This window comes from Ictidomys tridecemlineatus, chromosome 1, assembly GCF_052094955.1.
Source record: "Ictidomys tridecemlineatus isolate mIctTri1 chromosome 1, mIctTri1.hap1, whole genome shotgun sequence".
Classification (NCBI taxonomy): domain Eukaryota; kingdom Metazoa; phylum Chordata; class Mammalia; order Rodentia; family Sciuridae; genus Ictidomys; species Ictidomys tridecemlineatus.
Genome location: NC_135477.1, coordinates 231,161,087 through 231,173,334, shown reverse-complemented (window position 1 = coordinate 231,173,334; position 12,248 = coordinate 231,161,087). Strand labels below are relative to the sequence as shown.

The 12,248-nt window shown below is 32.9% G+C and overlaps 1 protein-coding gene across 5 annotated transcripts in view; it reads left to right on the top strand.

The window, feature by feature from the left end:
* Positions 1 to 12,248, top strand: part of Cdh18 (cadherin 18) — a 903,781-nt gene that overhangs the window by 191,432 nt on the left and 700,101 nt on the right. The gene's annotated exons all lie outside the window — the stretch shown is intronic.

Here is a 12,248-nt window from a genome sequence, read left to right as displayed (position 1 = left end):
CAGGAAGTATAAGCCCCTAGCACAGCATCTGGTGTATCATTGACCATTATATGTTGACATGATTAAGCCTTGTCGTTCATTTGTGAAAATTGTTATTTTCATATATAAGCTGAACAACCAAATAATTTTGAACTACTACATACTGATATTATACACTCAATGTACCTATCATAGAGATTACAATTTTAGAAAAAAAAAGTTATAAAGAAATAGTGAGATGTACTAAATAAATCACAAATATATCTCTATCAGAGTCTCTGCTTCCATTTCTTCAGGTACCTCAAGCATGTATAATCTTTCAAAAAACATGAGATATAAAAATTATCCTTATAGTTCTAAGAAAAACTCAGAAAAAAAATTTATGGAGGGTTAATCTTTGTAACATCACTTTAACCCTTAAATAAATAATAATCTATTGTTGATGTTATCAATTGAAATTAAAATATTTTCTAGAAATTCACTTTGTGTTCATGAATTCATTCAGCAAACAAACAGTTTCTGGGTAGCTGTGAGGTGTTTGGGTACAGGTCCAAGAACTGTATACATCAGTGAACACTGTAGATCAGATATCTGCCCACGTAGAATTCACATTCTAGTAGAAGGGAACAGAAAATAAGCAAGAACAATTCTAACACACAAACCTAAATGTAAGGAATGCACATGATATATTATAAGGGGATAAATGTGAGAAATAAAGACTGATTGTAAGAAGCACACATTGTGGTGAGTGTTGCAATTTTAAATTGAATGTTAGGGTCAATACTCTGTGAAGTAACTTGTGAGCACTTTAGTAGAAATGAGTAAGAAAACTACTTTTTTACTTATGCAAAATGAAAAGACTTAGATTAATTTTGAGGCTTTGACTCAGTCGAAGAAGTTCCCTTTCTATTTATTTACCCACTTTAATTATAAAGGAGCTATTTTTTTAAGGGGACTTTTAAGAGGAATCATAGTGTGAATGACTCTGGGGAGCAGCTTTGTTTCGGTAATTATACTTCCTCCTTTTCTCCCCCCTAAATTCTAAGCCATCTCCTTATCTTATTCTTTCTCACAGATTGAAATGTCTGTCTACAGAGGGCCCACTGAGCAATCACATCAATTCTTAAATAGAGGTTTCTAACTAAGCCTTTGGAAGTTAGGAAATACAGCAGTGTCAACTCAGCAATGCACAGGGTATAGCCATGATATGAAAGGCTGTACAAGATGGTTATCCCATGATTGATTTTTATGTGTTCATGGACTAGAGATGGTACTTTAAGAAAAATAATTACCTTTATGAAATAGTATTACAGATAATGATTTTTGTCAAACTTGAGGAACAGGAAATGAAATAAATATTACATTGGAAAACTCAGTTTTATTCATTTCTATAATTTACTAGTGACAATATGGCTGGAAATAAAAATCTCTTGTATTTTGATTTATCTGGGGTAAGTAAAAGAAGCACATCACAAAATTCATTTATTAATAATGATCAATGCTTATGTTTTTATTGTATATCCCCAAACAAGAAGCCAGGTAGTACCTTTAATATGTAAAAAATAAGAAGCATTTTTTGAAAATAATGTTTCAAATTTAAAAAATTATGCACCTTTTCATTTTGTTTTGTTTTTTAAATTTTCATATTTTTACATTGGCAGATAAAATTGCACTTATAGTGTAAACAATATGGTTTGAATATATAGACATTGTGGAACACTAAATCTAATTTATGAACATGTGCATTACTTTGGATAGCAATCATTTTTATGGTAAGAAGATGATCAATATATTAGCACTTTTCAGGAGCAAAATGCATTAATTGAAGACACCATGTTGTACAATAGAACTCTTGAACTTATTCCTCTTATCTAAGTAAAATTTTGTAGACTGGGACCAAAATCTCCCAATTTCTCATCCTCAAACATCCTAACCCCTGTTAATTACCATTTACTCTCTACATCTATGATATCAACCTTTTAGATCTTGTATCTGAGTGAGATCACGCAATATTGGCCTTTGGGTTTTTTTTGTTTTGTTTTGTTCTTTTTTTACATATTTCATTTAACACAATGTCCTCCTGATTCATTCATGCTGCTGCAACTGACAGGCTTGTTATATTATAGCTTGGTGCTATTCTCTTGCATTTATCACATTTTCACTAGACATTCATTCACTGATGGACACTTAAGGTGATTCTACATCTTGGCTAAGGTGAATAAGGTGCAACAAACATGGGAGTGTCAGTGTCTTTAAACATATTGATTTCATTTATTTTGAATATATGAACTCAGAAGTGGGACTGGTGGGTGAAAATGCAGTTTATTTTTAATACTTTGAAAAATCTCTACACTTTTTTCACTTTAAAAAAATGTAGTTGTAGATGGACAGCATGCCTTTATTTTATTTGTGTATGTGTGTGTGTGTGTGTGTGTGTGTGTGTGTGTGTGTGTGTGTGTGTCTGTTGCTCAGGATAGAACCCAGTGCCTGCCATGTGCAAGGCAAGTGCTTTGCCATTGAACTATAGCCCCAGCCCCACACTTTCTTTTCTTTCTTCTTTTTTTCTTTGTTTTTCTTTTCTTCTTCTTATTTTTTTTAATGACTCTACTAACATACATTGCCATCAGTAGAGTGGAAAGTGTTTCTCTAAATCCTTGTCAACACTAGTTAAGTTTTTCTTTTACGTTATAGCCATATTTACTGGGCCAACATAGTATTGTGATGTCCATTTTCATAATCCTGATGACGAATGCGTTCGTTGATAGTTTTTTATATACGTGTTGAACATTTCTACTTTAAGATGATGCATCAGAGCATTTGCCCATTTTTTTTCACTTTTTTTAACTGAGTTTTTTGTGTTCTTACATATTTTAGATATTAATCCTTATCAGAGTTATACTTTACAAGCATTTTCTCACACTCTACAGGTGATTCTTTTCTCTATGAATTGTTTCCTTTGCTTTGCAGAAGATTCTAGTAAGGCATTTAATACCATTTCCCTATTTTTACTTTTGTTGCCTGTGCGTTCGAGACCATCTCCAATGAGTTATTGCCCAGAACAATGTCCTACCGCTTTCCCCGTATCTAAAAGTTTCATAGTGTTCAGTCTTTAATCTATTTTGAGATTATCTGTATCTATATAATATATAGTGTGAGAAAAGAAACTAATTTCTTTCTTTAAATGACTATCATTTCCCTTCTCTTAGCCCCTTTGATCTCATATTTTAATGCTAATTCTAAAGAGATAAGTAATTTATGCACCACCATTATATATCATTACTGTATTCTGAATTCGATATTGTACTTATTTTTCCCTGTGATTTTTATGCTTTCAATTGTTTCTATATTATTTATTAGCATCTGTTTCTTTCTGCTTCAAGAGTAATTTAGTATTTATTTCATGCCAGATAGGTTGGGGATGAATTCCAACAGCTTTGGTTTATGGGGTAAAGTCCTGTCACTTCAAAATATATTTCCTTATTATTGCACTACAACCAGGTTCTATGGCTCTCATCTGCTTTTTTTTAGCCACAGTGAAAATATTTTTGAGCATGGAATGCTGTTTAAATTGATGCTTCTATGAGGGAGACAGTGACTGGGACTGCTTCTTTACCTTCCTACTCTGCCTCAACTCCACAAAGTTCTTTTCTAGTAAAAGAGTCGGTGTTAGAGTGAATCAGTCAGCAAGGGGGTTCCTTGGTTTTTCTTCCTGTCTTCCTTTTAAAGTTTCTTATCTAGATATACAAATTTTATACCAGATTTCAACTTTTCTTGGAGGCAGTCTTCACAATTTTTACTTTATGTCAGGAGGCTATGTTAGACAAGCTGCCGACCTTGATCAGCTACGACAAATGCTTTAAAATCATGCATATGCCAGGGACAGTGGAGCTTGTCTGTAATCCCAGTGGCTCTGGAGGCTGGGACAGTAGGATCGTGAATTAAAAGCCAGCCTCAGCAATATAGCAAGGCCCTATGCAACTCAGTGAGACCCTGTCTCTTAATAAAATACAAAGTAGGGCTGTGGATGTGGCTCAGTGGTCGAGTGCCCCCCTGACTTCATTCCCCAGTACCAAAACAAAACAAAACGAAAAAAAACCACTGCCTTGTATGGTGTTATATATTAAAATTTGAGATTTTACACATAAAGTTATGACCCTTAATATATTGGCTCTAATTCATTCCTTCTTAGAGCATCAGAAATTACTTTGAAAATATTTCCCACTATTTTTCTGTGTTAATAGATATTTAATATAATTTATTCTTAGCTGTGAAATGATGTTTTTTTCTTATCTTTTGAAAATAAGACATGCGAAATGTAATGTTACATATGAAAGAATAACATCCATTAAGTATATAAATAAGCAGATAAAAACATTGTATCTTGTAATTTTTGTGTATTCCCAATGTTTGATATACTGATATTACACATCCTTTTCATGTCTAGTTGCTATGAATACAGAGCCCAAGACTTCCTTTCAATAATCTACTATTTTATCTTTTATCTGTGCATTTGAACTTTTTTGCCTGCTGGATCAAACACTTTCTTTTATCAATGAGATGAAAAGATTTTCCATGCATTATTCTCAATTTTAAAAATAAAACTATCTTCTGAAGATTAGAAGCAAATAAAAGAGGAAGTAATTTCAAAAAAGTTCATGAGATTTGCTTATCTATTAGGAGTGTGTGTTGCATATGACTTTAATAACATTTCTTGAGAAAGAGTAGAATTTTTAAAACTATTTTTGTTGTCAATATCTTTATTATTTTATTAATTTTTTTAATGTGGTGCTGAGGATTGAACCCAGTGCCTCACGCGTTCGAAGCAGTCATTATACCACTAAGCTACATCCCCAAAGCAAGATTTAATTCCCAAAGAGATACTGGCTTATTGTACATGTCTAAAATTTCAATAAAATGCGAAAAGTAACATATAAAAAAAAGGACCTTTAGAATTTGCTTTTACTCCTCAATGTCCAGAAAACTCAAATTATTCTTTTATTTATGGTACACGTGATGAAATCATAGACTATTAAAACATTAACTATTGAGTGGTCTTCATTTCACATAACTATATCATAGTTAAATTTAATGAGTAGCGTTTTTCTTTAAAAAGTTGATAGATATTGCTCATACAGACTAATTTTAGTGGAAATCAGATGCCTCCTATAACTATTTCTATTCTCACAAAAGAAAATATACAACACTCCTGGACCTCTTATTAGAAGAATATGGTGTTATATTTTGTTTTAATTTTCTTATGATGAAAGGCTAGGCAAAATTCTTCCTTCCACTGTACTTCCAGGGAAAGGGGGTCTTGTAAAAACGCATTAGATTTAGTGTTCCCTAAAGCAGTATCTTGTCTGGAGACTAGCGATACCCAATTCCTCTTAAATTCAGAAAAGCCTTGGTCCTTCTCTTAATGATGCCACCCACTTTGCATTGTCATGCTTTCCATTGTGAATTTTCTCAATTTGAACAGCTGTTTTTCTCAGTGTGACATAAATGTCCTCATTTCTTTCACAAAACTGCTACCTGTTCAAAGTTTCTGTCTTGGAGGAATTTCACTTTACATTGTTCCAATCTTGGGCACAGCAATAAATTATCTCCCCTAGTTCTACTTGGAACGTATTGCCCTGGGCATTGCTACCTCCAAATACTAAAACTTTACTGTCTTTCATGAATTATCTTAAAAATTTTATTCAAATGTTTTCCTGATTACCTACACTTTGCATTCATATTTTCTCTTAGGCTGTAATGCAAAGATTTGTCTACATGTTTGTCTTTGAAAATTATGATTAAGCAATTAACTAGATGTCTTTTGTTATTAATGAGTTTGTAGCTCTGCGTCTTATGATCAATTTCTTATCCAAACATGCTTTAAGTGTGATGTTATATATGGATTTTAAAAAATCCTATAAGTTGATTGTAACCACACATTTATTAGAAGATCAAAACCCAATGGTTGGGAATCCTTTTTATCATTCCATAATAATACTATTTTTTCTTGAAGGAAAAGTTAATAATATACAATTATATTCTCTGTGCCCTCTATTACTTTAATTATAACTATAGTTTATCCTTTCTTAGAAGGCCCTCTGTTTAATTAAAATGTTACAAGCACTGTGCCTTAGCTTTCCCTCCTTAAAGTAGGGATTTATTGGAAGTAAATGGATCCCTTTTAAGAACATTTAATGTAAAGTAACACACAAATAAAAAGTGTTGTTAAAATTTCTTTTTCTTCTCTATTCAATGTTTTTGCATGTTTTCTGTCCAGTTGCTTGGGTACCTATATTTTCATTATCATTTGTCTACTGAACAAATATTGGCATTCTATTATGTTTGAGATTCAACACATCATTGGACAACAAAGGTAAAAAATTTTATTGATTCTAGTGGTTAGAAAAAATAATCAATGAAATAAATTCAAGTGTGCCGATATGATATTATGAGAAATAAAAAGCAAAAGCTAATGGAGCAGAGGGAATGATGAAGAAGTGAAAAATCTCATTTTGATAAGAAATTTAGAAAGTCCTTGCTTGAAAGATGACCTTTAAGTAAAGACAGTAAGGGTAAGGACTGTGTGAATACCTACTGGTACACTGTAGCTGGCAAAGGGAATAGCTACCCAAAGAGGAGGAGGTTATAAGACACTTGTCATGCTGGAGGAACAATAAGAAGGTCATCATAGCTAGGGGAGAATAAGGAGAAAGTAGTGAGACATGAAGAGAGAAGCATACTGGGTCAAAGGGGTCACACAATGACCCCTTTCAATGATTGTGTGGGATGTGGTGGGAAGCCATAGGTGATTTGAATCAAGTTTACTCTGCCGGTAATAAAATCCAGAAATTAAACAGAGGAAACAGAGTCTCGTGGGGGAAATTGTCACTATCTTCTGGGGAAGAAGCAATGATGGTATCAGCCAAAGTGGCTGTTGTGCCATTGTAAAGGGAAAAATCTCCTTGAGTTTTAAGGATAGAGATGTCAGTGTGTGGTTGGTGCAAGGAAAAGAGAAAAGACAAGGAGCTGGGCATGTGGTACTTGACTGAAATCTAGTTATTTAGGAAGGAAGAGAAGGGAAGGGAAAGGAAGGGAAGGGAAGGAATACTTGGAGTATCTACAATACTCTAGAACAGACAAGATGGAAGGACAGTCACTCTATTTAAGATGGGGAGAAGTTACTTATGCAAGTGTTAAAATGATGGTATTCATGTTTGTTGCAGTGTTAATTAGGAGGATTTCTTTAATGATAACTTTAAATTAATCATTGTATAACAAAAAAAAAATATAATCAGTACTACTATCTACATTTACCCCATAAATATTTGGTTGTCATATTCTTTTGGTTTTTAGGCTTTTAATTGTTCTGGAACCCATGCGTTCTCTCTCTTCTAACTAATTGACTTTACTAAATCTTCTTTTTTGCCACAATTGCTAAAACAGTCGCTGATCATCTTCTGAGGTTTCTCACTAGCTATTCCATGCCTCTTGAGCATTGAAGTCAGATAAATACTTCTAGAATACAGAATTAATTCATCCCAGATGTTTCAAGACATCACCTCCCTCCCTCCCATTATCCCCTACAGTAATATTGAAGTTATTTCTTTGTTGGACCCAAATTTTTAAAATTCTAAATTTTTTGATAACATTACTTATCAAAAATTAGAATTTTATAAATTTAAGTGGTTATTAATTTCTGATAAGAATGACTTCTCTTATAAAATGATGTAAAAGACCTTCCTCCTTGCTCTTTAATCTTGTTAACTTAATCAGATTCATTTTCCTTCAATACACAATTCTAATTTCCTTTCAACAAATGCTTTCTCAACTTGATCATCATCATCATCATCATCATCATCATCAGGGAATATGCAATCTTAATGAATCTCTCATTTTTAATTTTTATGTTTATTTACCTTTATAAGTTTTGAATTGTATCTTTTCTTACAAAATTGTATCCTTCCTGGTGTCTTCTCCAGAAAGGTCTTCTTGGGCAATAAAAGATAATCCTTCAATGTAGTTGGGACCCACACACACAAATTGTATGAAGACATGAATTGGGTGTCAACATACTTTATATACAAACAGAGATACAAAATTTTTGGTATATATGTGTATTAAGATTTGTAATGCAAAAAACACAACAAAATACATGTATAAAGGCATAAATTGGCATGAACATACTTTATATACAGAGATATTAAAAATTGTGCCCTGTTAGTGTAATAAGAATTATAATGCTTTCCACTGCTGTTGTGTAGTTAAGAAAGAAAGAAAGAAAGAAAGAAAGAAAGAAAGAAAGAAAGAAAGAAAGAAAGAAAGAAAGAAAGAAAGAAATAAGGAAAGAATCACCATGAATACTGAAAAAAAAAAAAACTGCATCAGATCTTGGTTTATTGCAAGCATACCAGTGGATCTGATGTCACTTAAATTATTTAAATATTGAATGCATTTGTCTTCAATATGATTGCTATGATTAAGATATGAGGTGTCTCCCTAAAGTTCATTTGTGAGACAATATACAAACAATAAGAGGTGAAATGATTGGGTTATGAAAGTTTTAATCTAATCAGTATGTTAATCCGCAAATAGCAATTAACTGGATGATCACAGTGGATAAATAGTGTGGGGGTGGCGGGGGTGGGTCACAGAGGGAGTGCCTTTGAATTTTATATTTTGTCTTCTGGTGTGAGGAGCTCTTTCTAATTCCTGGAGGCTGTGTCCGGTGGTGATTGCTTCCTCTGTACTCTTCTATCACAGTGGGCCTCACCTTGGGTCCAGAGCAACTGAGTTGGCTCTCTGTGAACTGAGACTTTCGAAACCATGAACTCCAAATAAACTTTCCTTTGTTCCTGTTAGGTTTTTGGTTGCAGTGGCAAAAAAAAAAAAAAAAAAAAAAAAGCTGACCAAAGCAATCATTGGCTTCATCTGAATTGAAGAAATGAATTTGTTCATAATAAGATGACAAATATTGACAAATATTACCATTATTAATAAGAATGAAAATGTGATCCCATACATTTTGTTCATTCTCATACAAAAATACATGTCCTATAACTACCTGTGTGTGTCTGTGTATGTGTGTGTGTGTGTTGAGATAAACTCTATACCTATTATATAGACATATAACATTTTTTTTGTGTGTGGTGCTGAGGATTGAAACCTGGACCAAACCTAAGCCAAGCAATCTCTCTACCATTAAGCTATATCTCCAACCCAAGTTATAACTGATTTTTCTAGCTTGTTTTTCTTAAGGATTAGAATCAATAGTCACACAGAAGCACATACTTAAATGTTCATCAGGAATGGCCTTTCATTATAAGAACTATATTTAGATGTTTATTATGATAGACAAAGACTTAGTCTAAAAGCAATGAAAGAATCAATAAACCTATTTAGGGATGATGAAAGACAAGGTAGATGATATAGCTGGAGCATCTGAGAGCAGGAAAAGGAAAGATGGGGTCAATTCTAACAGCAAAATATAACAAAAGTCCTGCAGTATTATTATTAGGGCCAAATCAAAGGAAATATATAATTTTGAAAAAGATTCTTATTTGAATATCCTAATAAATAAATATGTGGTTTTAATAATGATTGTGATAATATATGTGGGATAGAAATCAAATAATCATGTTTAGGGGAAAAAAACTAAATAAGGAAAATATTAGAATTATATATGGGCCAAAATGTACCCATGATCTCCTTTCCCTAGGCCTCCCTAGAGGAGCATGCTTGATTTGAGACACAATGGGAAACATTTAGGTATATACACTAGATCGACTACTTTCTAGCAGGGAGTTATTCCCTGTTTTTATTTTTATAAAGAAAGTTAGAGAGTATTCTTAGAAGTGAGAGAGAAGAAAAGACATCTGGGTAAAATATAGTCTGAATTGGATTTCTTTAAATATCTTACTCTGAATACCAGATGGGTAGGACCTTATAGCTCAAGGAAGTTGGGTTTAAATATAGCTTCTCCAGCTGAAATGAGGGTGAACCACTGGTTGCAACTAGCACATCCTCAGGAACGGTTCTGTAGTCAGTTTTAGATTATTTTGTTTTTCTACCACCAAGAACATATGTAGAAAAGTCAGAGTTAAATTTAATGTCTTCCATAATGTTCAAGCTACAAGATGATGATCACTGGCATTAAGGCATTTTGAATATATAGTAGAGGTTTCAAACAAAATCTTTGATAATTGGTGTTAGCCCTATCATTGTCACCATGAATAAAATAGCTGAAATAAACAATTGAAAGGAGAAATAGCTTATTTTGGTTCATAGTTCCCAAGGTTTCAGTTTAAGGTTATATGGTTCCATAGCTTTTTGTCTGAGGTGATATGGAGCATCATAGTGGAAGGAGATGGAGGAGAAATGCTGCTCTTCTCATGACATCCTGGAAGTAGGTAGGTAGGTAGATAGACAGACAGATACACAGAGGGAGGAAAGGTCCAGGGACAAAAATATCTTCCAGATGACACACCCAGTGATTTTCTTCCTCTAACCATGCCACTCCCACATATATTTCCCATCACCTCTCAGTAGTCCAGTTGAGTATCAATGGATTAATCCACTAATAAGTTCAGAGTCCTCATGATGTAGTCCTTTCTAAAAGCCCCACCTCTGAACCTTGCTACAGTTAGGACCAAGCCTTTAATACAGGATCTCTTGTGAAACATTTCATATTGAAACCATAATGAATTTTTAGAGGCCAAGAAGCCCCTCCCCCAAAGAAAAAATATTAAGATTACTCAGTGCTCATATCAGTAGCAGAAACCTGGTTAGAAGCAAAATCTTCATTTTTGTTTTTCCTAAATAATTTCAATAAGTTTTTAAACAAAAAAAAAAAGAGGAAGAAGGAAGAAAGGACAGAAACAAGAAAGGAAAGAAGGAGAGAGGTAAGAAAAGGGAAGGAGAAAAGGAAGAAGGCAGCCGGCCAAAATAACTAAAAGTGGAAATTGTTATTAAATATTCTGTATTGCATGTAAAAACACAAAGAAGAGGAACATTCAAATTTTAGAGATTTACATCTTTATTCATTAATGTGTTTATTTCCTGGAGTATATCTCTTCTTTATCACCATTCTTAATTCTTAGCCTCAGTCCAAACTTTTCAATCATTAGTCCACAATTTCCTAAAGTGTGCTTTGCAGAACATGAGCTCTGTGGTAGCAAATATTAACAATACCTTCCCAAGAAACACACTGTGAAGAACTCTGTAGGAAACTAATATTTCATTAAGGGATTCATCATCCAGTTTTGCTTATATGATATCTTCAAAATCTACTTTGGATTATTTAATTCCATTACCTAAGACTGTTATATCAGCAAGAGGTCTTTATCAGAAAAAATCTAAGAATTAAGATAAGCATGTATTAAAACATATAAATTTACTATATGGAGACAATAAATTATGGTATAGTGCAAAGAAAAAAAATTATTTTTAAAAATACATATTTATCTCTATTTTGACTTGACAGTTGCTTACATATAACTATTTTTACTATTTGTAACAGAATTACATTTGCAAGTTTTGTCTGTATTTAGGATAAATTATTTTATCCTCATAAATATTATTTACTAAGATATTCAGAATCTGCTTAAGCTTCAATTTCATGTGCTCTGTAAAACACGTGTCTTCTTTTTTTCCTGAAGTATTATTAATTTTCTAAAATATTTTAGTACATATCCTATAACATATAAAATATTATAATATACAAGTAGACTGAATGTCAAGGTTTATTAAAGGTGTCTTCTCCCATGATTATTTTGTAGAAATCTTACAGTAATATTGGATTATTTCTGTATTACTTGTTCTTTTCAAAGTTCTCTGATATTTGATCACATATCTAATTTGAATACACAAAAAATTTTATAAGTGATTTAAAATTCAAATACTGGAACGACCTAAAGTTCAGTATGACTTCAGAGGGGATATATCAATAATGATCTGCTGTTCATGTGCAGTGTTTGGTCCCTTAGTTTCTCTCACGAAATCTTGACCATTCATGGCCTCTGACTCAGCAGCATTTTACAGAACCCAGTTCAATCACAGCTCCACACTGAAGACCCCAAGACTGTTTCCTGGCTATTTACCTTCTTTTACTTAGGGGCAGATATTAGATACTTGTGTATGCATATTGTTTTGAATAAATCTGATATAGAAGAACTGGTTACCAATGGCAGAAGGTGCTGAGAGACCAAAGAAAAAGGAAGACAGATCCAGAATTGCCCACAGTAGAATATATTAGGAGCTTACACAGAGAAGCAGCT